Below are 27,525 nucleotides of genomic sequence, written 5' to 3' on the forward strand. Positions count from 1 at the left end.
TGCCGGCGCTGGTTTTCCATAGCCAGCCTCCGCGTGGGCAAAGGCGCACGCCTCCTGAGCGCGCTAAAGCGCGGGAGCCCCGCCTGGTCCCCTCGCCTTTGCGCAGGACCCGCAGCGCCTCTTCTCCGCTCCCGTCCCGCGCTGCATCCCCAGGGCTGCCGGGCGCGCGACCAGCCCGAGCAGGGGACACCCCGCTGGCTGCTTTAACGGGGCCGGGAGCGGAGCGCGGCCAGGGGCTGCAGGGCCAGCGGGCGGTGTTTGTGGGGCCCCCCTCTCGGTATAGCTCTCATCTGTTCTGAAGCCGCAGCTGGAAGCGTTGCTGGGCTGGCTTGGGCTGTTGGGAGCCCTGGTCAGGTGGGGTCAGTCTGTGCGAGCTGTTCCCCGTGTCTGCTGGAGCACTGTGACCGCCGTCAACCTCGGAGGCCGGCGATTGTGCCTGTCTGCAGAGCGAGAGCAGGTGAGCAGGGCAGAGCCTGAGCATTAGCAAAGCACGCTGTCTTCATAGCAGCCCCCAGTCTTGCAACGTGTCACTTCCCTCTAGAACAGCAAATGAGTTGTGCTATGTGAAATGCACCCGGTAAGCAAAGGGGGAGGGGAAACAAAAGGCAACGGGTTAACCCGCAGTGCTAATGCCACCATGCTAATCAGGTGAACCAGGGAGAGTTTCTCTGCGCTGCACAGTTAGTCCTGGTTTTAGCCTTAAACTCCCCCCTGCTGTCCAAACAAAAACATCTGGCCTGGGTTGGAGATGCATTAAGCACTAGAGTAGCTTGCCTGGCTGGAGGTGTGGGTAAGAGCCTGGCTCTGCCTTAACTCAGGTTAGTAACCCACCCATTGTGCAGTGAGGGACCATGCTGAATCACTCCAGTGCCTTCCCATATTCCCAGTGGTCTGAAACAAGTGTGTGTGGGGTCTGTTGTCATCTGGGCCTAGCAGTTCTGGTAAGAGGGTCCTTAAAGGTGGCCCTGCTGAGACCCAGCTTGATTTTGTATTTATGTATTGAGCCAGGCCTGTGACCCAAGCCTTGGCACCCCGTCCCCTGTTTTAAGCACTGACAGTTCCCCTGGAAAGACAGGACTTGTTCTTCTGCAGTTGACCCAACTGACTGAGAGAAATTTCTGGAACATTTTTGCAAGAAGAACCATGGAATATGCCCCCATGGTGCCTATAGAAACAGCGAGGACCCAGTAATGTGGGTAGGACTTTATGGGGACACTCACACCCAGGCTAGGCTAAGTTGGGTGCTCAGACCTGGATGCCAGTCACCTGTGTTGACTATGCAGTGTAGACCTAACCAGAGGTTTGCTTAATGTGAACTCTCCAAAATCATCAGAGGAATAAATATTTTTATAGAACTAGTTCCGTACTTAAACTAGGAGATTCACATTATCAGAGATGAAAGTGTTGAGGGTCACTAAAGCCATAGTAAACCCACAAGTCTGATGATAGTGAAACTTTCCCACTCACATCTGAAGCCTCTTCCAATTAGTTCCTTTTAGATTTTAGTTGCCATGACTGCAGGTACTGAAACTGATGTTACTTTTGCAGGGTCTGAGTCAGCTTGGCAGCACATGCTATTGCTTATGGCATTTAGGAAGCTTGAGAATGTGAAAAGGGCTCTACCTCCAGGCCCCACAGCTGGCTAAAAATCTTACTATAAATGGGAGGCAAATCCAGCTGGTCAAGGGCTTGGTGTGGCATGACTGGAGTTGGTGAAAGCTGCTCCTGTGAGTGAATTGCTGGGTAGGAGAAGATAAGGTCTTGAAGCAGCTATCTGCAGGGACTGTTGGGGCATGGCCTTTCTGCATGTGTCTGTTGTTTGTTGCACAGCCACAGATTATTTCATTTTTGTAGTAGCTCATGTATGAAGAGATTTCAGGAAATTGGACAGCTCTTCATTGCTCGTGCTGTGCAATAGATGCTTGCCAGCTAATGCCATTTACTTCAACGTGCACACAACGCGCATTTTACTGTTAGTGGAGAAGGAGAGAGGTAGAGAAGAATAATGTGCAGGTGTGAATTGCAGCTTGATGCTGCTGCATGGCAGTCCTCTCTTTTGGGCCTGATCCAAAGCCTATTAAAGTCAGTGGAGTCTTGTGATTTGATAATCAGGAGCTTTGGATCAGGCCCTTACAGCTCTTAATTTATTTTTCTCAGTTGTCCCTCCTTATTGATGCACGTTTAACTCTGGGCTGTCCCAAGCTGGAGTTCCCATAAGTACTGAAAATTGGTTACATCAGGAAGCTGATAGTGCAAAAAAGCATTATTAAAGGAATGATCACATATCCATTTGGGCTTCGTGATCTGCTCTTTCTTGTTGCCTCATTTTGTGGTGGTGATGATGCATGTTTTGCAATGCATTTAGGGCTCAGTTAATGTTATGCATTTAAGCTTTGGGTAACTACAGCACCTATCGGTAGCTGAAGCTGCAAAGCAGTCCACTGAATTCAGGACTGTCAGTCATTAAACCTTTTCTGTACCTGCTGTGCGGTGATGATGAAGGTATCCTGGTGTCTTCTCCAGCACTTTTCTCTGTACTAGGCTGGAGTTTGATGGTTGCACTCAGTCTGGCAGTGCATAGCCTCAATCATCTTGTTTGTTTTGCCTTGGCTATCTATTTTCATTGTTTGTTTTTACTTTCCTAGCTTAGGGCAGTTGGCACATTCTGCTTCACTTCCTTCATTCTGAAAAGGCACCCTCCGCTTTTACAGAATCCTGAAATGTGCCAGTAGTAACCTATTTTACAAATCCCTCCAGGGTGCATTTTGTATCATTAAAGTGTAGCTCATGGACAGATTGGACAAGAGAGCTCTAAAAGAAAGCTCACTAATTCTAGCCTGTCAATGTGATTAATGTGGAGCAATTAATTCATTTGTTGAATTTCTCCTCCTCCCCCCCCACCCCTCCACCTCCCTTTTTCCTAAGAAAGAAATGCAATTTTAGGCCCCTAACTTTAAATTGTGAACATCAAAGTCCAGATCCTGGGTTTGGCAAAGTGAACTGCATGTAGCACCGGGGGGAGTTATGGGTTATGTCAAGGTTCCTTCCCCACTCTGAACTCTAGGGTACAGATGTGGGGACCTGCATGAAAAACCCCCTAAGCTTATTCTTACCAGTTTAGGTTAAAACTTCCCCAGGTACAAACTATTTTACCTTTTGCCCTTGGACTTTATTGCTGCCACCACCAAGCGTCTAACAAATATATAACAGGGAAAGAGCCCGCTTGGAAATGTCTTTCCCCCCAGAATCCTCCCAAAACCTACACCCCCTTTCCTGGGGAAGGCTTGATAAAAATCCTCACCAATTTGCATAGGTGAACACAGACCCAAGTCCTTGGATCTTAAGAACAATGAAAAAGCAATCAGGTTCTTAAAAGAAGAATTTTAATTGACAAAAAAGTAAAAGAATCACCTCTGTAAAATCAGGATGGTAAATACCTCACAGGGTAATCAGATTCAAAACATAGAGAATCCCTCTAGGCAAAACCTTAAGTTACAAAAAGACATAAAAACCGGAATATACATTCCATTCAGCACAACTTATTTTATCCGCCATTTAAACAAAACAGAATCTAACGCATATCTAGCTAGATTACTTACTAGCCCTTCACAGGAGTTCTGACCTGCATTCCAGTGTTCTGGAGGGTGACAGAGTTGATGATGAACAACTATGTGAAGAGTCTTTCAACAGATCATGTTCTTTTTAATAAATACTTTTGGTTCGAGTGTGTGGTGTCAGAGGAGGGCTTACATTTAGAGCTTAGATGGCGTAATTACCTTTCTCTCCTGGCTTTAGGCTGGGATTTTTGGTGTATTTTATTGTATTTATTAACAGAGCTGGTCTTTTTACAATTTAAATAGAGAGAAACTTAGTACATACACAATTATAAATTGGCCTGTGGAAGTCCCCCTACCAAGTCGCTTTCTTTGTTTGTGATAGTGATCATATATTGTGGTTGCAGCTTTTCTTCTCAAGTCTCACTCTTCTGCCTTGTCAGCTGATAGTGTCAGTCTTTCATTGTCTTGTGATTAGATCTAGAATTCTGCTTTTCTTACATTTAGATGCATAATGTATTTATTAGTTGTCCTGTCAAAACTCTACACAATATTAAGATTTCTCCTTTTTTTTAAATCCCATCTCTTTCCCCTATTTTAATAGCTTGACTTTAAGTTTAATTTTAACTGTTGTTGAAGGAGTTTCTGCCTTCCTTGGTATTCAAAGAAAGTTCTCAAACTACTAGGTTTGGTGGTGGGTGATGACTCTCTTCCAGCAAACTCAGAAGTCTGGTGGAACTCTTTTGAAGTAGTTATCTTTTTCCCTTCTACCATGTAAGACTCTGACTTGAAGATTTTCTAGTACCAGAATTTCCCACACTCTTTGATACAAATTAACAGATTTAGGGAAGTTACTCCTTTTCCACCACCTCACTATAGTAAGTCTAGCAGAAGCTAGAAAATGAATGATCAATTTTTATGGCTTTTATAAGATGCATAGTTTTCAGGATAATTTAATAAAAATACATTATCTGACAGGGGGATAAAAGGGTGTCAGCTTATGGAGTCTCCGACAGCTTTCCAAAAGGTCTTAATTTTTTGGCACATCCCCCATTTATGGAGAACTCTTCCCATTTCATTACATTCTCTCCAGCATTTGCTAATCCCTATACTGTAACTTAATTTTAAGGGTAGTTGGGTACCACTGATAAAAGAAAACTACATTAAAATTCTATTAATGTGTTTAAGTGTGGGGACCATGGTGCCATATGTTCTCTCACACCTCAGTTACTGTCTGTCAACTTTCCATCATTTCATGAACATAGTTTTGTCCTTTTACAAAGCAATCTCTAGATGTTACTTATAGAATGGAGAGTAAGCCATTTTGTTTTATGGATGTAGTGAGTGTTTTTCAAATTCTGTCATTTTATGTTTGCCATTTTGTGAAAAATGTCTAAATTGTAGGTATTGATATACTGAAATTTTGGTGTCTCTTGCAAGTTGTATTTCATCAAGTGATCTAAATATATTGTCTCTAAACAGTAGGCTGAATTTTGATATACCTGTGAGGTCCCAAATGTCTCAACTTCCCAGGCTTTCGGTTTAAATTCTGTATTATCTACTATGGGTGTTAGAGGTGATGGGTATGGGCTTAGTTTTTTAAATAAACTATACCAAGTTTCTGCTGTTGCTTTCATAAAAAGGTGGTTATATTCATTTTATCCCATGGGATTTCTTGATCCAGGCGATCATGTAGAGTTTGTTTGCACAACAGTGAATTTGTTCTGTCTCTACTCACTGTTTACTAGGGTTTGGTGTTAGCCAGTAACTTAACTTTCTGATCTGACTAGCTTGATATTAGTGCTTAACGTGTGGTAAAGTCTCCCTTTTGCCATGGCCTTTGAATAAAGCAGATTGCTTAACTCTGGGTGTCTAATTTTCCCCAAATTAATTTATCATGGATTGCAATTGATCTAAGTAACTTCCTGGGACTAAAACTGGAAGAGTTTGGAAAAGGAAGTTAATTTGGGGTAAGAGATTCATTTTAACTGCTGCAATTTTGCCTAACCATGAAATTATATATATTGACCATTTTTCAGATATGTTTTGATTTTTCTTAATCAAAGGGGTATAACTAATATATGTCTTGCTGTCTTTTAGAAATGTGCATTCTCAGGCACCTCATTGAAGTCGTTATCCATTTGTATTTGCCCTTTATATCTTTCTGTAGATCAGAGCCCACATCTATATCCAGGAGTTGTGATTGTCATAATTTATTTTAAACCCAGATACTTTGCCAAATTTTAAGATGACCTCTTGCCTTTCTAGTAGTCCTGTGAGCTGGATTCATAACAAATACTATGGCATCGTCTGCACGGAACACTAATTTGTGTTCCCTGTTTCCTATTGTAATTCTATTTGCTAGGATTATTCCTGATCAATTGGGCAAATAACTTTTTGTTACCATAGCAAAAATAAGAGACGATAAAGGGCATCCTTAATATGTGCCTCTATTTTCTGACAGATATCCATTTACTCTTATCGTAGCAGCATATGGGTTGGAATACAAGACAGAAATCCAGTTTTAAAATTTAGGGCCTAAGCCAAATGTATCGAGTGGTTTTTAAGACCTGCTAGTTTACTCTGTCAAAAGCTTTTTCTGCATCTAGTGATAAATTAGGTGGGGGCTTAATGGTAGAGTCTGCAAAGAAGATCAGGTCTAAGGACTCTGAAAATTGTCCAGTAGCTAGCTGCCTGTTTAGTACAAATGCTCTCTGGTCTCTGTTAATATAGCTAGATAAATACTTTTTCAGTCTATTTACCAGAACTGAAGCATAATTTTTTGCACTTTGATTTAATTATATTGGCCTTGTTTTGCAACTGCATCACGTTGTTGACTCATTCAATTTGTGATCCACTATAACCCTCCTTTTTAGCAGTGCTCAGTAATTCCCCATTTTGTATTTGTGCATTTGTTTTTTTCTTCCTAAATTGTAGTACTTTGCACTTATCTTTATTGAATTTCTTCTTGTTGATTTCTGACCAATTCTCCAATTTATCAAGGCTGATTTGAATTCTAATCCTGTCCTCCAAAGTGCTAGCAAGACTTCCCAGGATAGTGTCATCCACAAACTTTATAAGCATACTCTCCACTCAGTTATTCAAGTAGTTAATGAAAATATTGAATAGTACTGGACCCAAGACAGATCCCTGCAGGATCCCACTAGATACACTCTCAGACAAAGTGTATCATTGATAACTACTCATTGAATACAGTTTTTCAACCACTGGCCCACCCACCTTATAGTATTTTCATGTATACCACATTTCCTTAGTTTTCTTATGAGAATGCCGTGTGGGACTGTATCAAAAGCCTTACTTAAAATCAAGGTGAATTGTGTGTACTGCTTCCCTGCATCTGTTACACTAGTAAGCCTGTCAAAGAAGAAAATTAAATTGGTTTGGCATGGTTTTGTTTTTGACAAATCTAGATTAGCTATTTCTTTTTACCCTTTTATCCACTAGATGCTACAAAGTGATTGCTTAATAATAATTCTAATGGTACTTCTAGGTACACTTTTGGTTTTTTTAATCCTACTTTGTTATGATTGCCAGAAATTCCTAAGGGACTTTCACTTCCTTATTATTTCAACACTTTTTGTTTTACAAACCACTTATTACTTTAGTCTTTTTCTCTGTCTGTAATTTCTAACCCACCGGCCAGGCCTGCAGTCAAACTGCAACATAATAAAATGCTTGGCACCTGTTTCTTTTTTAATTGAGAGGTTCTTGGGTAGGACAGTGTCTTGTCAACAATGAAAAATAGGGATCAGGGTGTAAAAGCAATGATTGCAGTGCGTGCTGGGCCAAAGATTCTAGAAGATGTGGATCCAGGCAAATCTGGATATTTTTGACAGTAACGAACCACTTTGATTTCTGATACACTGCAGATACTTTCAATTTTGGAAGCCGCTGAGGTGTGTAACCTGGGAAGCGAGAATGAGGGAAAGGCCTACCCCCTTTAAACTTTGGAAACGGTGGTAGAGAAAGTATTGTCTATGTTTTCAGAAGTGATTAGTAATTTTGAGTCCCTCATCGTCTGCGTGCTGAACTTGAGACACTTCGAAGGAGTCTGATTTTTCAGAGGGTGGATGTGCCCTGTATTTCTGAAAATCAGGCTCCTTTAACGTGTCCCAATCTGGGCACCCAAAATCACTAGTGACCTTTGAAATGTTATGGCTGTATAATATTTCCAAACCACACCTAGGAATGAGACAGTAGCCGCAATCCTACCCTCTGTGCCCAAAGACTGGCCGGATCAGGTAAAGCTGATGTGGTAAGCTTTTCACAAGTATTTCTTATGCTCTTTTTGTGTACAACACATGCTTTTGTATATGTAATATACAGATGTGTGTATCTATTCGAAGTATTTCTAAGACCCCCATCACCTTGATATCTAAACAGTGTGAAAATGGACCAGTTTCTTAGCTGTTCTAAATAGATGTATCCCCACTGATTTCAAAGAGGTACACAAGTTGAAGATCCTCGCCTATGTCTGCCCCAGTTTCCTGTAGATTCGACCCCTCCCAGATAAATGTACCAAGAAAAAAATATTGAAATGGAGAGAGTGCTGCCCCCGTCGCATGAGCCAAACATGTCGGTGTTCTCACTAATAGTCAGGTCACCCAGTGAGAGATGCTAGATGGAATTAACAGAGAGGAATGGAGAAACTGGGTTTTCCAGGGAGCCACAGAAAAACCAAATTCTCAGTCCTCACTCTTCTCATTTCTTGGAACTTTTCCCCCAGCTTCTTTCACTGGATGACCTACCTGTCTGAATTTAGCTGAATTTACTTTATTATAGGCCAGTTTGTTTAGCTGAGGCATTCAGTCCCCCAGAACACCGAGCTGCATTTTGGATTTAAATTCGCATTGGCTATTGCCTCCCTGTTTGGCATTTTTCCTGTGTGTGTCTCATTTGTTTTCATCTGAGAATAGAAAAAACCTGTTCACATAGTAAATTCTGTTACAGCGATTCATCCTGACAAGATGTCATCAGCTGATGAGTGGTATAGATTAAATCCATTCTTAGAAAAGAGATTGACAAGAAATGAATATTTGGGAGGTGGGGGGAAAAATCCTGTTGAAGATCAAAGCTGGATTGAATGAAAATGTTTAAAAGGCATGAGATCAAGGTTGCTACTTCTGTGCTTATTACCATTTAATATTCTTAGACTTTCCTACCCAGTCTCTGTCCTGACTCCTTTAAATATTAACAGCTACTCCTGCAGGTGGAAAATGGGGTGAGAGAAAGAGAATAGTTTATCTGTTGACACACAGTCTGTTTTCTTAATTTGTGAGTCAACTAGGTGCAGCAATGATGGACATATAGGCACCTAGATACATGTAGCAGAGGGGTGCTGTGTTATAAATCAGAATGAATAGATACATACACACAGGGTTGGCTGCAGAGGGGGGAATCTATTTTTAAAATAAATCAGGAATGTGTAGGATTAGAAGGGATCTCCTGGGTCATTGAGTCCAGTCCCCTGGTATTATGAACAACTCTGTCATATAATGCAAAAAGAAAAGGAGGACTTGTGGCACCTTAGAGACTAACCAATTTATTAGAGCATAAGCTTTCGTGAGCTACAGCTCACTTCTGAAGAAGTGAAGTGAGCTGTAGCTCACGAAAGCTTATGCTCTAATAAATTGGTTAGTCTCTAAGGTGCCACAAGTCCTCCTTTTCTTTTTGCGAATATAGACTAACACGGCTGTTACTCTGAAATCTGTCATATAATGCTGTTCATAAAGTTATCAAGCTCCATCTTAAAACTAGTGAGGTTGATTACTTGATTAATGCTTGCAGTTGGCTTTTCTTCAGAGCCTGTTGTGTAGAGCTGCACTTTTACTGCCACTACATGGGAAACTGCGGGTGGATGCTGGTGCACCTCTGTTAAGAGAGAGAGGTGCTATTTTGTCATTTTCACGTAGATGTTTGTGGAATTCTCCAGGAGCGTGTCAGCATCATTAGAACACTGGAGAGGGAACTTTCCGATCAGGTAACATTGAGACTTTAATCAAAAGCCCCTCGTTTATGTCTTCTGAGGGGACCTAGAAATGTACTTTCAATCCAGTCCATGACCATGCATGAGCATATTTGAGCATTAAATTTAATAGGACTAACAAACAGGCAATATAATTTTGTAAGAAGCAAGCCCAAACAATGGGTTCCTAACACTGTACCCATCACCAAAGATTCTGTAAGGATCTTCATAATGTCCATTCTGTGCTCAGGGAAAATACCCATTTAAGTCATATTTCTAGATTACGAAGGTATTAAGGTAAAGAAGTTCCATTGAAATCAACCTGAAGATTTAAATTACCTCTTTTCGTAGATCCCCTGCAATGCAAAGTACTAGTGTTGCCAATATATATTGAATATTCCATGCCTCCAATTCTGCTAGGACAAAAGGCTTTTTTTTTTTTTTTCCTCAAGGACCCTAATTTCTTAATGGCCCAGCTTTCCCATCCATCCTGCCATTCTTTTTCTTCACAGCTCCAGTCACTGGTAATGGGTCATGAACTCTGTGCAGTACTTTCCTTTGTTCCCTCTGCCAAGGCTGTGCATTGCGTAAATGTGTGCGGGGCAAAAATCTCCCAAGATTTGAAGGAAGCAGTGGCAGCCATGTGAGGAAGGCTAGGGGGATAAAGCAGTAGCTCAAGAACAGTGGTGATGGGTGCTATCAAAAACCTGTAGTGAGAATAGAAAAGAAAGTCAGTGTGCTCTGCATTATAAACAGAGATCGTTAGTGCTGGACAGTTACTGCTACATGTATGATAGCCTTGAGCTGGAAACTGGGTAAACTGGCTTACATTAAACATCCTAAATATATCCACACCGACTACCATCCTTTTTATGGGTTGAATTCCCTGCTCCACCACAGACTTCTGTCTGACCTTGGGCAAATCACTTAGCCTCTCTGTGCCTCAGTTCCTCATCTGTGAAATGAGGATACTACTACTTACCCACCTCACTGGTGTTGTGAGGATAAATACATGAAAGATAGTGAAGTGCTTTGAGATCTACTGATGAAAATCACTATGTAAGAGCTAGGCAGTGTTATTATTTAACTCTACATGCTAAGAATTGTTTTCCTATGTTTCTGGAGTAAAATTTTCAAAAGTGACTTAGGCCTAGATCCTCAAAGGTATCTAAGGTGTCTAAGTCCCCCATTTAAGTGCCATTGAAATTTTCAGAACCACTGCTCAGCTGATACCTAACCATGTGGATGCCTACATTTGCACTGCTTGACATTTGCAAAGCCGCCTAAGCCCTGACGCTGTTCCACAGCTAATGAGCAGCTCTGAGCCTGAGCTCAAGCTGAAAGCCCTGAAATAAGATTCTCAACCTAGGAAGGGGCATGCCTATTTTGCCGGGGGGTCCAATCCTGTGGGTGTGCTCTGAGCACACCTTAGACGTGATACCTGTCAGAAGCAGCAGGAGGGCTGGATGGAGACCACTCAAACTCATCTGCACAAAAGACAGCTGGAGGCACAGGGAAATGCATCAAGTGAGTGTGAGAGAGGTATCAAGCAGGAGAGAGAGAGAGAGATCTTTGGCTGCTAGGGCATGGGGTATATAAGAGGTTGTGACCCAACTTAGGTGCCTAACTCCGAGAGGGTTTGCAGCTGAAGACACCAAGTGGAGAGAGGTGCCTATCTCTGGCCCATCAGCCAGGTGCACTAGTCAACCACTTAGTCACCTAAGCCCTTCTCCTCTCCTCTCCTCACCCATCTCTGGTAGTTCACTCCTTGCTAGCTTAAGCTGCTTAAGCTTAAGCTAGCTGGCTTCTGAGGATCCCTTTCATAAGAACCTAACTCTCCCCGTGTATTGTATGTGGAGCCTGAGTGTCTGGCTCAGGGCTGAGTAGCCCACTAGGCAGCTGGGCAACTGGGGTTAGGCATTGCATTGCTAAGCGGAGCAACACCTAAGTACCTTTGAGGCTCTGGGCCTTTGGGTTGCAATGCCTAACCTCTAAGTCACATCGACTTTCAGTGAGACTTGGGCCACTTGAACCGAGCTCCTCAAAGGTATTTAGGTGCCTAATTCCCATTGATTTCAAAATCTTTAAGGATATGGGCATTAAGTCACATGTGCTTTTGAAAATGTTACCCCTGGTCTCTCCTTACCTGCTTGCATTGCTGGTAAGGAAGCATGGGGGAAAGTGAGGAGATTAAATGAGCATTTCCCTTCTTCCTCTTTGTTGTGATGTAAAGTGGTGCTTCTGAGAGCTTTGATAGGACACACTGAACTTTGTTCTATATTGAGATGGCTAATGACAGTACTGTCACACGTGTGACTCACCTGGTTCAGTGAGTGGCTCAGCTAGGGAAATGGGTAACTAGTCTAGAAGAGTGTACAGTAGACAAAAGATGTGGAAAAGTTCTGAGGGAAAACAATAAGTAGGTGTGGGAAGATAAAATCGTACATCTATTGGCTCTGCATGGCTAAAAAGAGTCAAAACCATTAAAACATATTTTAGTTCCTTAAGTTGGCAGATATTACTGACTCTACACAGGTAGCATCTAGATTTGTTGGGTAAGAAAGTGCCTTTTGTAGAGGTTTCTTAGAGTAGAACCACACTCTAAACTGCTGTATCCCCCAGCAGATTTAAAGGGAAGGACAGAAGTGAGCCTGCTAACAAAGGGTCAAATGCACTAGCCAGCGTGGCTGTGACAGCACTCTGGGATGTCCTACTTGGTGCAAAGGGGAACCTGAGACATAGACGGCGAATCGCAGTAATGAGTAGGGCCTGTGTTTTCTGGAAATTGCTGATATTGCAGTGTTTTTTTTCTCAAAATTATCTTTCATTTCTGGAATCATCTGTTCCTTCCGATTTTCTGCTTTATGCTTTGGCTGTTGGAGTTGTTTACTACCAATGCCTAAAATGGTTAAGCCTGAGGGTAGCGTTAAAGAATTCGGCAAGGATGTGCTGCATGTGGATGAAGGGAAGTTATTTTGTACAATTTGCAGCAAAGTTCTTGATCACGTTAAAAAGGACTGCATAGTCGACCACATTAAAGGTTCACATTGTGTTGTAGCAATAGAGAAAAGAAAATGAAGGGCAGAGAGGGGCGATGTGACAGCAGCAAAAACAACTCCTCACAATTACTGGTTTGCTTGCATGACACAGTGAAAATCAGAAATACAGGGAAAAGATAGTACAAGACCGGGTGGAGGCCTGTTGCAGTGCAAACATCCCACTAGAAAAAACAGACAATCCCCAAATGCGAGAATTCCTAAATGAGCACATACAAAATGGGGGCTGGATCCTGCCAGCAAGGACACTGAGACGAGTCCATCTTCTCCATGTCTTTGAAGTAAACAAGCAATAACTGATCGCTGGATTGAAGGATCAGCATGTAGCTGTAATTGTGCATGAATATGTAGACAGCCTAAACCGGTATATTGCAAATATTGTAATACAACTGATGCAGGTTTCAGAAGGTTGTCTAGCTGCTGCCAAGCTTTGTACAAACAATGGAGTTAGAACTTGTTAACTACTCTACAGTTGCACAAGTTGTTATAAAGACCATTGTACAACATGAAATTGACTTTTCAAATGTAGTGGCTTATGTGACAGATAATGCAAAGACGGTTTAAGTGGCATTTTAACCAACTCAATTCGTGTGATCAGCTGGGCACACATTACAGCTTTACTAGGCGAGTGCTGGCACTGTTTGTATACAGAAGTGGACCATCTGTGTTCTCTAATTAAAAAGCTGTTCTGCAAACCCCCACTCGGACATGCACGTTACAGAGAGTAGCTTATCGACCATGGAGTTGAAAGCCCGATATTACCTTCGGACCTGGTTGTAACAAGATGGAATACTTGGTTTAAAGCTTTAAACCATCTCAACCATCATGTGGAGCACTACAAGTGATTTGATGCTCAGGATGTTGAAGTGGAGGACACCACAGCTGGTTTAAAGGAGTTATGTGTTTTATTGCAGAGTGAATCACTTGTGGCAGATTTAATTTTAATCCAGGCAGAAGGAACTTCAGTTGTTCAGACACTACTTACGTTTGAATCGTGGTCGGCATTACCAGTGGAAGTGTGCAGCTTTCCATCTGATCTGCTGGCAATACTTCAGTACAAAGGACAGAATGCACTGAACAATCTCAAGTGTCAAGTTTTTCAGAGTTGTGCAGAGAAGCTGCAGCGATACTTAAATACAGACAACCAACCAGCATATAGATTTTTTTGCTATGTGAGAATCCTTGATCCCAAGTCAGTTCGTGTACTCTCTCACAACTTCAATGACTATGAACAGAGTATTCCCCTGCGGAGTTCTGTACCTGAGGGTGAGTGCAACTCGAACGTTGCAAATGAACTTCATAGTACTGATGACGCTTCTCTCTCCAGTTTTTGAAAAAGCATGGGCAAATGTTTGACAAGACTTAGCCGGTTTGCATGTGTTGTTTTGGCAATCCTGTGCTGATGCTGAAGCCAGTTTCTCCACCTTGAGCAAGGGTTAAGCCTGCAATGTTACTGTATGTCATTGGAAAATATGAAGATATATGTCCAAATGAGTTTTAATGTGTCCTAGGCATGTGTCAATGAATATTTGTGTGACGGGTTGGATCACAGCAACCCCCTTGGGACTGCTAGCTGATGTGTGGAGACTACCTCTGAGCCAGTTTTCCCTGGCAGCTTGGGACTTTAGTGCCCTGCCTGGTTTGAGCCAGACATGCTAGCCTTCTACAAACACAGACCCAGGTCTGAACAAAGTCCCCCAAAAGCTGCAGGCTTAACTGAAAACAGCTTAAGAAGTGTTCCTGTCTCCAACACTTAGATGCCCAGCTCCCAAAGGGGTTCAAACACCAAATAAATCCATTTTACCATGTATAAAGCTTATACAGGATAAACTCATACATTGTTCACTCTCTATAGCCCTGAGAGAGAGATGCACAGCTGTTTCCCCCACCGGTATTAATACATACTCTGGGCCACATTCTTAGGAAAGTCTAGATGGGGATTGGCGTCTCAAAGTTCATTGTTAGCTTAAGTGTTTCTTGATTGGGCACTTACTGATAATAGTCTTTTCTCAGGAAGATGATCAACTGCTTCACTGAGGCTACTTAAAATTAAACAATATTAGCCAATATTCATAACCTCGAATACAAAAATGACACACATACAAACAGGATGAATTTATCCAGTAGATCATAACCTTTGCAGAGATACATTACATGGCATATCTAGCATAAAACACATTCCAGTTATGTTATATTTACACTCATAAGCATATTTCTATAAAGCATTATGGGATGCAATGTCACAATTTGTTCGCTGATATAGTGCAGGTTCAGGGTTGGAAGATCAACTATAGACATGATATCTTCTCTGCATCAACTCCAAGAAAAGGTCAGAGAGCAAAACCGACCATTGTACATTGCCTTTGTGGACCTCACCAAAGCATTTGACACAGTCAGCAGAGCAGGTCTATTTGCAATACTAGAAAAAATAGGATGCCCACTAACCATGTTAAGTCTTATACGTTCATTCCACAACAACATGAGAGCAACTGTCCAGTTCGGGTCTACTATGGACAACTTTGAGATGAAGTGGAGTGAAGCAAGGATGTATTCTTGCCCCTACATCCTTTGGAATCCTCTTCTTGGTACTCTCGAACTGTGCATTTAAGGACATGAGAGACGGAGAGTATCTCCACACAAAATTGGATGGGAAACTCTTCAACCTGTCATGACTTAAATCAAAGACGAAACTCAAAAAGGTGCTAATCGGGGAACTTCTATTTGCTGATGATGTTGGCCTCGTAGCCCACAATGAAGACCTACTACAAGAACTCTTGGACTGCCTTTCAAGTGCTTGTCAGGCATTTGCTTTCACCATCAGCATTAAGAAAATGGTTGAATTAGGACAGAGGGTTCCACAAGATCCTTCAATCACCTTAAATGCAAACCAGCTAGAAGTAGTCCAAAAGTTCAGCTATTTAGGTTCTACAGTGACCGCCAACCTCACTGGATGAAGAACTAAATGTTTACATTGGAAAGGCTGCCACCACCTTTAGCAGACTAACTAAAAGAGCATGGAACAACTCAAAGCTTACCATCAAGACCAAAATGCTAGTGTACCAAGCTTGCATCCTCAACATTCTCATGTATGGTAGGGACACATGGACAACTTATGCTCATTGGGAGAAAAGGTTAAACAGTTTCCACCTATGCTGTTTACGCCACATTCTCAACACCAAATGGCAAGATAAAGTCACCAACACAGAGGTTCTTTGAAGGGCAAGTTTATCAAGTGTGACAGCCCTGCTCAAGCAAAGATGACTGCACTGGCTGGGGCATCTGAGTAGATTGGAAGACAGATGCCTATCCAAGGACATGCTATATGGGGAACTATCAGAGGGAACAAGAACAACAGGACAAAGCCCTGGCTGGGATGATTTAGGTGGGGTTGGTCCTGCTTTGAGCAGGGAATTGGACTAGATGACCTCCTGAGGTCTCTTCCAACCCTAATCTTTTATGATTCTATGACATCCCAAGCTTTGCTATAAAGACATGTGCAAACGAGAGATGAAGGAATTTGGAATGGATCTTGACCGATGGGAAATCTTGGCACCATTGTCTCCATTAGGGCATCAAAGTCCATGACAGGAGCTGGCTCCTACAGCTTGAAGAGAAAAGAGTCTGTAGTAAGCAAGCAGCTCCCAACCAAGATGCATCCATTTGCAATAACTGCCAAAGATCGTGCAAATCTCCGATTGGACTATTCAGTCACAAGAGACGTTGCAAACCATCTACATCATAGGCTGCAATTCCCACCATCTCTTTCAGATGAAAGAATGCCAACACACAGCAATAAAATATTAGTTTAAGTAGAAATGTAATTATTCCAAATTTCCCTGTGTTGTTAGATCATTGCATAAAACAATAGTCCAACTTTTATTTTAATTTTATAGTCTTGCATAGCAAGACTTTTATTTCATGTTTACAGTGATGATCACTTAATACATTCATCTTCTAAAATTGACAATTTCAGTTGGGGAAAAAAATTAGTGTCTGTAAACATTGTAGTGTAGGCTACAGCATTTTCGTGCTGTAAAGGATTACATATTGCTCATGTTTGTCAAGACGTGTTTTTTCTTATATTCGTATAATACATTTTCAAAATATAAAGCTTTGGAACTTCGGAATTACTCTGTTTTTTCATTGCCGGTAAACACTGGCCCCAGTGATGATTCTCTGAAACTGGTTTTGCTATCTGCAGACCTGCCAAGGGCACACGTGCAGCCATTCGCACACATACCCATAGCCCTTACTGAATATCTCACATCCAGATGGGAGGCAGGGTGGGTCTGCAATCGCAGCAAAGCCTCTATGGTGCCTGCTGCACTTCTGTTGCTTCCCTTGCTGGATCTGGAAGGGGAAAGAGCAGCTGGGAGGAGCAGCCAAGCAGTGTTGGCAGCAGCAGGCTCAGTATTGGCTCTGGCTCTCCTACCCAGAAACCAGTCATTTGTCATCCCTCATCATCGGAGGTAGGCCCCTGCTTCCATCCAACCTTAAGCCACTGCACCCACTTGTCACCATCTTCCCCCAGGCCTTCCCTGTCCCCAGCTGTCACAGAGCCATTGCCAGCCACCCTCCTTTTCTCCAATCCCCTGGACAGTCTCCACAAACCCAGCTGCCCCAGACAGCCCTCGCCCAGCACTCACCTGCTCTCCAGACATCCTTCAGCACCCCCCTCCTGCCACAGCTGCCAAGTCTTATGCAGCTCTACATCCTACCACAGCCTCTGCTTGGAGTGGGGTGGGGTGTATTGACCTTAAGCTGAACTTTATGGTCCTGTACAAATTATGTGCAAAATATTTAATGAGCCGATTTGCATGAAATGTCGCACATGGAGCTGCACCAAACTTGGCAGCTGTGTGACAGCCTTGTTGCTCTGCCCTTAGCTCTGGGCTTGTGACAAAGCCACTGTTTAGCCCAAAAGATTGCCTCAGCAAGAAATGAATAAAAAGCAAACCCTTCAAATCACAGATCAAAAAGAGCAGGAGTGGAACAGAAGGCTAGGGAAGGAAATTGCCTCCTTTACCTGGAAATGTTGATAGGCTCTACTAGATCATGAAATCACAATTTCATCAAGTTCTTTTGTTCCTGTTAGCTAGGGAGGAGAATTGACTGGGCTGAGGGGCCCAATGAACAAAGTTAGTTGGTTCAGCTTGGGATAAATTCCTTGTAATTAACCCACATCTCATTATTTTTGTCGTGTCATTCCTTCCTGAAGTAGGTAGCAATTAGAGCAAAAATGGACTCCCTCACACTGCCCCTTCAAGTAGCTACTTGTGCTGAGTGCTGAAATGTTTTTGTATGTGAGGTTGCTGCCTGTCACCTCTGAGAGGAGAAATGGATCCTTTTCTTGTGAGAGCACTAGCTTGCATGACCCCAGGACAAATGAGTAAAAAAAATCAAAAACTTCCTCCCCAAGCAATTCAGCTCCGATCAAACCAACAGAGTATCTGTTTGGCACTTTAAGAGGATAAATGGATGGTTACCTTGTTTCTGCTGTGGTAGAATTAAGCCTTCTAACAGCCAATGATGTATCTCTCTCACTGCTTGTCACTGCTATTTATGGGAATGACATGTCTCTTGAGTAAATGTGAGCTCAGCCTGTAAGATGCTCTTTACAATGTGTTATTGTAGGGGTGGTAGGATAATCTCGTGGATTGACCACCAGACTGGGAGTCAGGAGATGTGTGTTCTGTTCCCAAATCAGCCACTGATCTGATGTGTGACCTAGGGCAAGTCCCTCCAGCTGTTTCCCCTTCTCCTTTTGTCCTGTCCTGTCTGTTTAGAGTAGAAGCTCTTCCTTTATTGTGCTTATACAGTACTTAGTACAGTGGAGCCCTTAGCTTGGGTGCGGTTTCAGAAGCTTCTGTAATAGAAAACTTTTGACTGGCCCTAGTTATTTTTGTCAAAATTGCTTTTAAGTGGAAAATTGGGTTTTTGATTAAACAAATATTTTTGTTGAAAGTACCTGCTCTCTGTTGAAAATGATCACCTTTTGGTCAAAGAACCAAACAACAAACAAACCCCGAAGCTGAAAATAATTGAAAATGTTTTTTTTTTTTAATTAAAAGTCAGTTTTCTTGGGGGGGGGAACCTGTTTTCCAGCCCCCTCTCATAATAATACTCAATAGTTTGATTCAGACAGCCTCCATTTTTGAAAATTGGTCAGTGCACACAATTATATTTATTCCTTACTGTCTTCAAACACACGTGATTATCAGGAATTCATTTCCCAGAGCCTCACTAGTTAAAGGTCTTTTTCTTATAGGCTATACACATCTACAAAGAAGCTCTTTTCCTCTGTCATTCTTTTCCTTTCTTTGCTTTTTTTATTTTTTTGGACAAAATAAGCACAACTTCCTTCATAAACTTCAATTATCTTTCCTTTTTGTATGGCCAAAGTTTCCAGGTAACACCATTAATAAAAATTCATTAACATTTAAATAAAGTGTCCCCTACTGGCAGTCCTTTGGTTCTCATCCTAATTCAGTTAATGAATGCAGAGGGATTTAGTTTAAAGCTGACCTGCAGTGGAATTAAATATACATTTATAACCTTTATATTTCTCCGCGATGTATAAAGGAGGGTTTGTGAGGGGGAGAATTGCTCCTTTTCCTTAACATTAGAAATTCAGGTCTTGTTTCTCTGGTTTTCCTGGAAGACTCCATGGCTGACAGATTTTGGGGGCTGTGCAGTGAGTCAGTTTCTCGTTGGGAACAGTTGCACACAGTCAGAGAATTTTCTAATGTGATTTATTTATTCACAAACTGTACACAAGTCTCTATTTACTTTGAACAGAGATGACCAAAAAAACAAAACTGCACACAGGCAATTCCACTTGCATAAACCCCAGCTGAGATGCTACTGTGTCCAGTCTTGCAGCCACGAAGCAGTGCCCTATCTCAGCTCTATGGTGTCTGTTTCTTTCTCTCTTTCTCTCCTTGCCAACACACTGTCTGGTTCTGGGCCCTACCCTGCCATCTGGAAAACACCTAAGGCTGGTGAACAAATGAAGCTAATTGTTATCCATACCTCGCATGGGTTAGTTCAGGCATCCCTGGCCATGAACCTTCCTTTGGCTCAGCTGCTTTGTAACACAAAGGGAACTTCTCAGACAGTTTCTACTATAACCAGTGTCTATTAGTGTCAGTTTATCTACTACTATTCATTCAGACAAACTAGGACTTTTGTCCACTGCAAAGTTGACTCCAGTGTTGCCCCTAACTCAAGTCTAGTCCACAGACAAACTCTTAACTTGACTGTGGCTGTGCTTTTAACTCAGAATGATGAGGCCACCTGAGCTGGCCAAAACCTGACTGGTGCTAACTCTCAAGCTGCTAACCATGACCACTCTGTAATGTGGATCCAATAGCATCACATGAGTGCTGCTGATCCTCCAATCCCTTACTATAATTTTTCCCCGTGTACCCAAAAGGCATAGATAAATTCTCTCACAATTCAATGGGAGGGAATTTATGGAATTTATACAGCAGGCTCTCTTCTCTCTCATGCTCCCTGCTGACGGACACTTGCCCTGTGGTGGTATCTCGTGCTGTATCCAGGTCACACTTTAAGTCCATTCGTTCCAGGGTAACAAAGCCCAGCAGAACAGAAGTCCCAATGTCCTGACAAAAAGGGACTTTGACCCTACAACTGAGTCCTTTTGTCCTCATACCCTTCTCTCAGGGCTTCCTGTTATCTGTATGTCCTTCTCAGATGCTTCACCCTACTTCTCAGGTGGCTGGGGAGGAATCTAGGCCCGCCTTCTACACTGGTTCCAGCATGGGGATCCTATAACCAGCAGCCAAGGTCTGCTGTATTTACAGCCGTATTGCTGCCTCTCTAGACTATCTCCTGTCACAGCCTTCCTCAGGTCTTCTGCCCCACAGCCTGTCTAGATTCAGCCTTCTCTCATGGCAGGACTTGCAAGGCTTTCCTCTGCAATCCCCCAATAAATCCTAAACCAAAAGTACAACATAAACCAACTGCTGCCATCCTCAGGTTTGTCCTTTTGTGCCTGTTCCCCGGCTCTGTTCCTACACTGAATGCCTCCCAGGACTCGCTCCCTGAAAAATCTGGATTCTGCCCTTTTATCGGGGCTCACCACTCTGCTCCCAGTCTCTGCTTTGTCTCCCTCCTGACCTTCGGCTAGACTTCTCTACTCTACAGAGGATCCCAGGGCAAACTCTCCCCTGGGCTTCCTCTTTGACCCTGCTGGTCTCTCTCTAATCTCAGAGAGTGACAGTAGAGTTCCTTTCTTTCCTCCCTGCAGCCCAGGAGCACTGAGTTATGTGGGCCTGTGGGGCCAGATTGGCGCTCGTGCCCCCTAAAGAGGAAAGGCCCCAAACAGTGGAGTAGGCCCATCTTTGAACTCACAGCCTGGGGGAAGGGGGAAGATCGGGGTCCCACTGGCTCAGCACTAGGATGCCCCTGTCCAAGTAGTCACCACCCCATCCTGTGGTGGTGAGAGGCTGAGCAGTCTGCTGCGCCCAGCCCCAGCCCACTTGAATTCCACTGCTAGCACCTGCTCTCCTATGGTGGTCTGGCACCACCCACTTGTGGTGGCACAGACCACCATAGGAGAGCAGGTGCTAGCAGTGGAATTCAAGTGGGCTGGGGCTGGGCGCAGCAGACTGCTCAGCCTCTCACCATGCTGCCTGTGGCCATCAAGAAGTGGCTGCACCAGCCCAAGGTGGGATCCTGGACTCCAGTGCCTACCCCCTGGGATGGGCTGTCATGGCCCCTTCTCCCTGGGACTCCATGTTCTCCCTTTCTTTCCCAATGGAGGCTGGAAGGACCCCCTTCTCCAGGGGAATAGTCTATGCTTTCCTGTGCTCTCCCCAGGGATGGCAGGGACATCACGCCCTGCACCTGGGCAGCCGCTCTGAGGAATCACTGAGGAGTGAATTGGGGCTGGGGTGTGTGTGGGGCAGGCGGGCCAGCACCAAATGGTTGCATCTGTGACTTGCAGGGACTCTTGGGGTTGCAGGGAGACACTGAACAAGTAGTGCTGGGATGGGCCTGCTAGGGCCCTTTGCCCCCAAGTCTTGCCCTGTTTAATAGGTGCACTGCTGGGCCATGTGAGTCCTAGGCTCTGCCCTGGCTATGGAATGGAAGCTCCAAAGACCCCTCTTGGGTACCCATCAGCATGGCTGCATCAGTGATAAAGGGTATGGCCACAGGGCTCTCTGGCTTAAGGGCCCAGGTCTGAACCAGGTATGTATCTAGCCTATCCCTCCACCTGGGACCATGGAGGAGCTTGTGTGCTATGCAGTATTGTCCAGCTTACCCCCTGGCCTGGGTCTCCTGACAGCACCCAACCTTCCTAGGCAGGGCCAGGGGGCATGGGAGTGGCCAACAGGCTCTTGTGGGGGCACCAGGTGGCCCTTGCAGATGTGCTCCCAGTGCTGGGGCACGGGAGGTTCTGAATTGCTGGCGACTCCTTCCATTGGGTCTGAGGAGAGGCAGGCATCACTGAGTCCCTGACTTAGTGTGGAGAGATGGGCTTATGGAACTTCACATTCCAGGGGCTGGGCTGACTTGCCCTGGGGGATGGAGCGTGGCGCTGATGCAGTGATCATGGCAGGAGAGTCTGAATAAAAGAGAAACCATTCCACTATTGACCTTCTCCTGCTGCCTTCCCAAGGGACTCCATTTCCTGGTGCTCTGGGGGCATTCCTTTAATCAATGTGCTAGGAGAGCCCAGAGAAGAGCATCATTCCTGATTGTGGGACTGGGCCAGAGCTGTGGGGAAAGATATTAAAAGAGCAAGTCTAAGAGGTGCCTACACATGCCTGAAGAGGCCAAACAGCAAGGAGGGAGGGAGGGAACATTTACTGGAGTTCTGAGGGCTGGAACTAGGGGTGAAGAGATGGTATTAAAAAGGAACAATGGCGGTGGGGAGACTCTTGAGACCTGGGAAGGGGATGGAGCTCTGTTACGTGGGATGCTGAAATCTCAACTGGAAAAGTACCAGGAAACGCACATGAGGGAAGATGCCTGCAATGAGCCTGGGGGCACAGACTAGATGGGAGAAACTGGTTAGGTCTAATATCTGAGTGCCTCTCTGTGATGGGGCTGGGGAAGGAACAGGAGAGCATAAATGACCCCAGACTATAACACAGCACTGCCACTTCAGCTTTCCCCTTGAGGAAAAACCATAGGGAAGCCAAAGGCTGGGATTTCCATGGCCAGCAGCATCTGGTCCCCTGCTCCATGTGTCGGATTCAGTGTGGTTACACAGAAGAATGGGAAGACGTGTTGGCTGCAGTGGAGAGTCTGGATGTATGAGTCAATCAAAGGGCAGCCCAGGTGAACCTGTCAAGGGCAGGTAGACACCTTGCTTGGTTGGGCTGTCATAGCAGGTGGGCTGATGTTAAACATTGCAAAGAGAAAGCAACATACAGCTGAGCAGCAAGTATGCCCTCATGAGACTGTCCCTCCAGAGGTGCTGAGGGCAGGACAGGATGGCATCCGTGCGAATGGAAGAGCTGCAGATGGCTAGAGGGGCTCTGGAGTGAAGTCCAATCACTGTCCAGGCTTCTGTCTCCTCTTCCCCACTCCCTGGAAGGCTGATGCTGAGCTGCGGGTGTCCTATGTTGCTGGTGCCGTGATCATTGAGAATTCGGGCTGAATGCTGCTGTGTGTGTTTGTCCTCTTTCTCCAGAGTGATACTTTGATGCCCAAAGGGTCTCTCTTTCTGACCTTGTTCAGTCTCACTTTTACACCCCCACTGGGCCCGCCCTTGGTACCTGGCACACTGCTCCTGTTTTTCTGCAGCCCTCTAGGTGCTCAGCTAGCGATGTCTCTCAAACTAGGGGATGAAGCAGGATGGAAATGCTGTCCTCTTCCCAAGTGGCAAGTTTAGAGTCAGTTTTGTGAGTTCCCAGAGAGGCTTCAGAGAAGCAACACAGTCCAGAGCACTCAGTGCAGGACTTGGGGATCTGGACTCCTCGGGACAAGTTACTCCATTGTGTGCACTTGACTGAGAGCTGTACACATATGTGATGTGGATAGATGAACAACGTGGTTCACCTCTCTGCCACTGACTCACCGTGTGGCCATGGGCAAGTCACTTTCACTCTCCCCACACTTCCCCAATGATACTTGTATACTTCTGGTGAGGAGGCATTGAGTGAAGGGGGGGGGTTCCATCCCTCCTGCCACACTAAACCTGCAGGTCAGCCAGACTGGATATGCAGGGTGTGTGTGGACCAGGGCCATACTGCCTCTGCTACCCCCCTATCATTACTTACCTGGTGGTGCTGGTTTGCACAGTGATGAACATGTGGGTGAAAGCTGTCATTGAAACCTGGGACTTGCCATCCACTACACTGTTTTCCTTCCTTACACCTGTGTTGTGGGTTTTGCTCCTGAGCCCTACCAAAAATTTTGAAAACCCATTACCTATGCCTGCAGCCCCCTTCTGCTTTCAGCTTTACTCTGGGGGGAATTCTGTGCAGAATTCATGTCCCCTGCAGATTTCTTTGCTTCCCCACATAAAAATAACTTCTGATGGGGAAGCAAAGGGAAGCCACAAGAGCTCTCATGCTCCCCTCGCTGGCAGCACAGGGAGGTCGGTTCAGGCACCCAGAGCAGCCAATAGAGACGTAAATCACCTCTGGGAGTGTGTGAAGGGATGGGCTGTCATGCATGAGAGAGAGACTCTGTCCCTCTTGCTCACTATTGTGGCACTCAGCATGCAGGGGCAGGGCTTCAGGGTGTGTCTGAGAAGGTAGGCATGGCACAGACTGTCTCCTCAGGCAGAGCAGACTGTAGCAGCCTGCCCGCTTAGTGAATTGTTCCCACTGTTGTGAATTCCCCCAGGAGTATAAAACAGGTGTAAAAGTGTTAAGGCTCCTTTATGTTGCCAGAGTGGTGGAAAGGACAGTTTGGCCTTATAAATGCTTATGGTGCTTTAGTGATTAGAACTGGTCTAAATTTTTTGAGTGAAAAAATTTCGTATCAAAATGTGCTCCATAAACTATTTGCTACTGACCTTTCTGGAGATGGTCAGTAGCCAATAAATTTTGAGTTTGATTCCCCAGCCCTCACTTGCTTTTCAGTTGCCTGTGATGTAAAACTGAGCATATGGCTGCATATATTTGTTGACTAATAACTAGATATAAAGGGTCAAACCTAGTTAGATTGCTATTAGGCAAGGTGTTTCTGGATTTCCTCCAGTGCTCGCCACTCCCATTCTCCATCCATTGTACTGTAGGTTAAATAAATTACCTAAATAATTGAAACCAGCATGATTATATTGCGTTATTTTGACAAATAAATTATGCAGAATTTTGCAGACTTTTAAAGTATTGTGTGCAGAATTTTTAATTTTTTGTGCAGAATCCCCACCCCGGAGTACAACTTCCTCTGTTTGTACTAACCACCCGGCTCCTTTCCCAGCCCTGGCATTCAGCATTAATTAAGCTTGGCCCACCCTCCAAGTGTAGTCGGGTAGCATAATTGCCCTCTCAGGCCTACATTAACTCTTTCTGAGCCTGTGTCAGCTACAGACCCCATCACACCCTCTTTTTACCTTTTCTATGGAGAGTTTCATATTGAGTACTTCTATATCAATAACTGATGATATGCATTTCATTAATAACTATGTCATACAAAATAAGTAATCAGCTTCATTTGTAGCAAGGGAGGTTCAAGTTAGATATTAGGAAAACCTTTCTAACTATGAGGTGAGTGAAGCACTGGAGCAGGTTACTTAGGGACATTGTGGAATCACTGTCATTGAGGGTTTTAAGCACAGGTTAGACAAACGCCTGTCACGGGTGGTCTAAATTTACTTGGTATGGCCTCAGTGCAGGGGGTCTGGACTAGTGATCTCTTGAGGTCCCTTCCAGCCCTACATTCTTATGATTGCTATATAGATAAATACTAACCATAATGTATGAAGATAGAACTTTTTTAACCAAGTATCTCAGAATGTTCCAGTGAACTCCTTTTTGAGCACAGCACAAGTTAAACCATGGTGTGCAATTCCTTCCTTCAAATAGGATATTACTGTGCAAAAAAACAGCCAGCAACAATGCTAATATTTGCAGAATTAATTAACTCCAGGTTTCCTTTAGATGTGTATATGTAATCTTTGCTGTCAAAGGGAGTAATTGCCTGTGAATCAGACAAGAAACTTTGTAAACATGTTTAACACCTTTCACTATAAATTTACTAATATGAAATATTAATTGTGTTAGTTAAACAGCATGCATAAGAACAGGGAGCTACAGACAGGGTTATAAACAAAAATAGTAAGGATAGTAGGGAGGAATTTTCAAAGGTGTGAAGGGGAGATAGGTGTCCAACTCCCATGGACTTGCAATAAGAATTAAGTGCATGCTTAATTTCCATGTTTGCCTTTGACTATACCCCTATAGATATTTTAAAAAACTTTAATTTCTCTAAATTTTTCTTTAGATCTCATGAATGGTGCCAGCCTATTTGATGGTATTGATGGGCAGAGCAGTGGAAAGCAGTGGAAGGCCTGCCCCTGCAGGTGACAGAGGGGCCAGACTGACAGCCACAGACTGAAATCCTTTATTTGCCCACAAAACAGAAGTAGTATTAGCTGTAATAGTACCAGTCCCATCCCACCAACAAGCCTCAACCCCGACTAGGAGGAACCAGGTGTTAGTTTGAAAAGGGAGTTCAGTCTCCCTATTCATTCATTCCTTGAGCTGTCTGCTGAAACTGCCAAAACAGATGCCAATTCCGGTGATGATGGTGTAATATTTTAGGAGGGGGACATCAGTCTATCAGGAATTCTACTGACCTCACCAGCTCATTTCACAGATGCCACAGGCTACCAGTTAGTGTGGTCTTTGGGTTACTACTGACTTGGGCTGTTGCTGCAAAAAAGCCACAAAAAGAATTATGTAGGCAAAAATGAAGGCTTACACATACACTGTAGTTTGAATAATGAAGGTATTAATAGCATTAGATGGCTGAAAAGTAAACAGGAAGAAAGCATTCTTTTTTACTGGAACGGGGGGACAGTCATGTGACATTCAAACTTAAATTTAAGGGCCCTGACTCAACTTCCATTGAGACCAAATGGAAAGACTGTCTCTTATTTCAGTTGGTATTGAATCAGCCCTAAACTGCTGATAGCAATTTGTTTGCCATCCAGGGCCACCCTCCAGCAAAGAAATGCATCGTGCGTTTTATAATTTGTACACTGGAATTGTTAGGCATAAGCACCATTTACTGAAAAAGCACAGTCATTATTATCGGAACTGCGCTAACGCCCAGAGGCCCCCGTTGTGACTTGGGTCTCATTGTGCTTGTCACTGTACAGACACATAGGAAGACATTGTCTCCGTCCTGAAGAGCGCTCAGTCAAATGGGTAGGTGTAATCTGGCAAATATAATAATGGTTTCACAATGAGACAAGAGTAGCAATACATTAAAACTGCATGGTAAATAGAGGTGCTTTACTACCTTTGATTAAACAGTAGGCCAGGGAGCTTAAGACCTGTGGGGAATCTGAACACTAGAGCCTGCAAGTCTGCAGATATCTGCAGAGCATGTTTGCAGATCATGGATTGGATGCAGATACAAATTTTGTATCCACCTAGGGCTCTCCTGAACAGTTTTTTCTGTGTAATATGTATGGTGTCACTGGTATTTTAACTGCTCTAATAAGAAGTCAACAATCTAAAACACGAATGACCATAGCAACCAACCAGGCAACATTGCAGTGGCATTGTAGAGTGGGTACTTATCTTAAATAAGAGAGATGATCTGATAATTTTTTCTCAAAGGCAGAGATGAATTACAGGTAGAAGAATAACTCAGGCCTTATAATAGCAACCATTGTTATGTACAGTCAGCTTACTAAACAAAATACAGAGAGAAGAGATACTGGCTTCTACAGGAGCTGTAACTTCCTAGGGATATCCGCAAAAAGAACAGGAGT

General features: G+C 43.9%; 1 protein-coding gene and 1 long non-coding RNA gene across 2 annotated transcripts in view; both read left to right on the top strand.

Annotated features, from left to right (window-relative positions):
- Window positions 1–26,447, top strand: LOC140905032 (uncharacterized). Its single transcript, XR_012156716.1, has 2 exons — window positions 1–457; window positions 26,025–26,447. It is a non-coding gene; the product is annotated as an uncharacterized lncRNA (long non-coding RNA).
- The window catches only part of TMCC3 (transmembrane and coiled-coil domain family 3), a 234,653-nt gene that overhangs the window by 1,174 nt on the left and 205,954 nt on the right, over window positions 1–27,525 (top strand). The gene's annotated exons all lie outside the window — the stretch shown is intronic.

Source organism: Lepidochelys kempii, chromosome 1 (genome assembly GCF_965140265.1).
Source record: "Lepidochelys kempii isolate rLepKem1 chromosome 1, rLepKem1.hap2, whole genome shotgun sequence".
Lineage (NCBI taxonomy): Eukaryota > Metazoa > Chordata > Testudines > Cheloniidae > Lepidochelys > Lepidochelys kempii.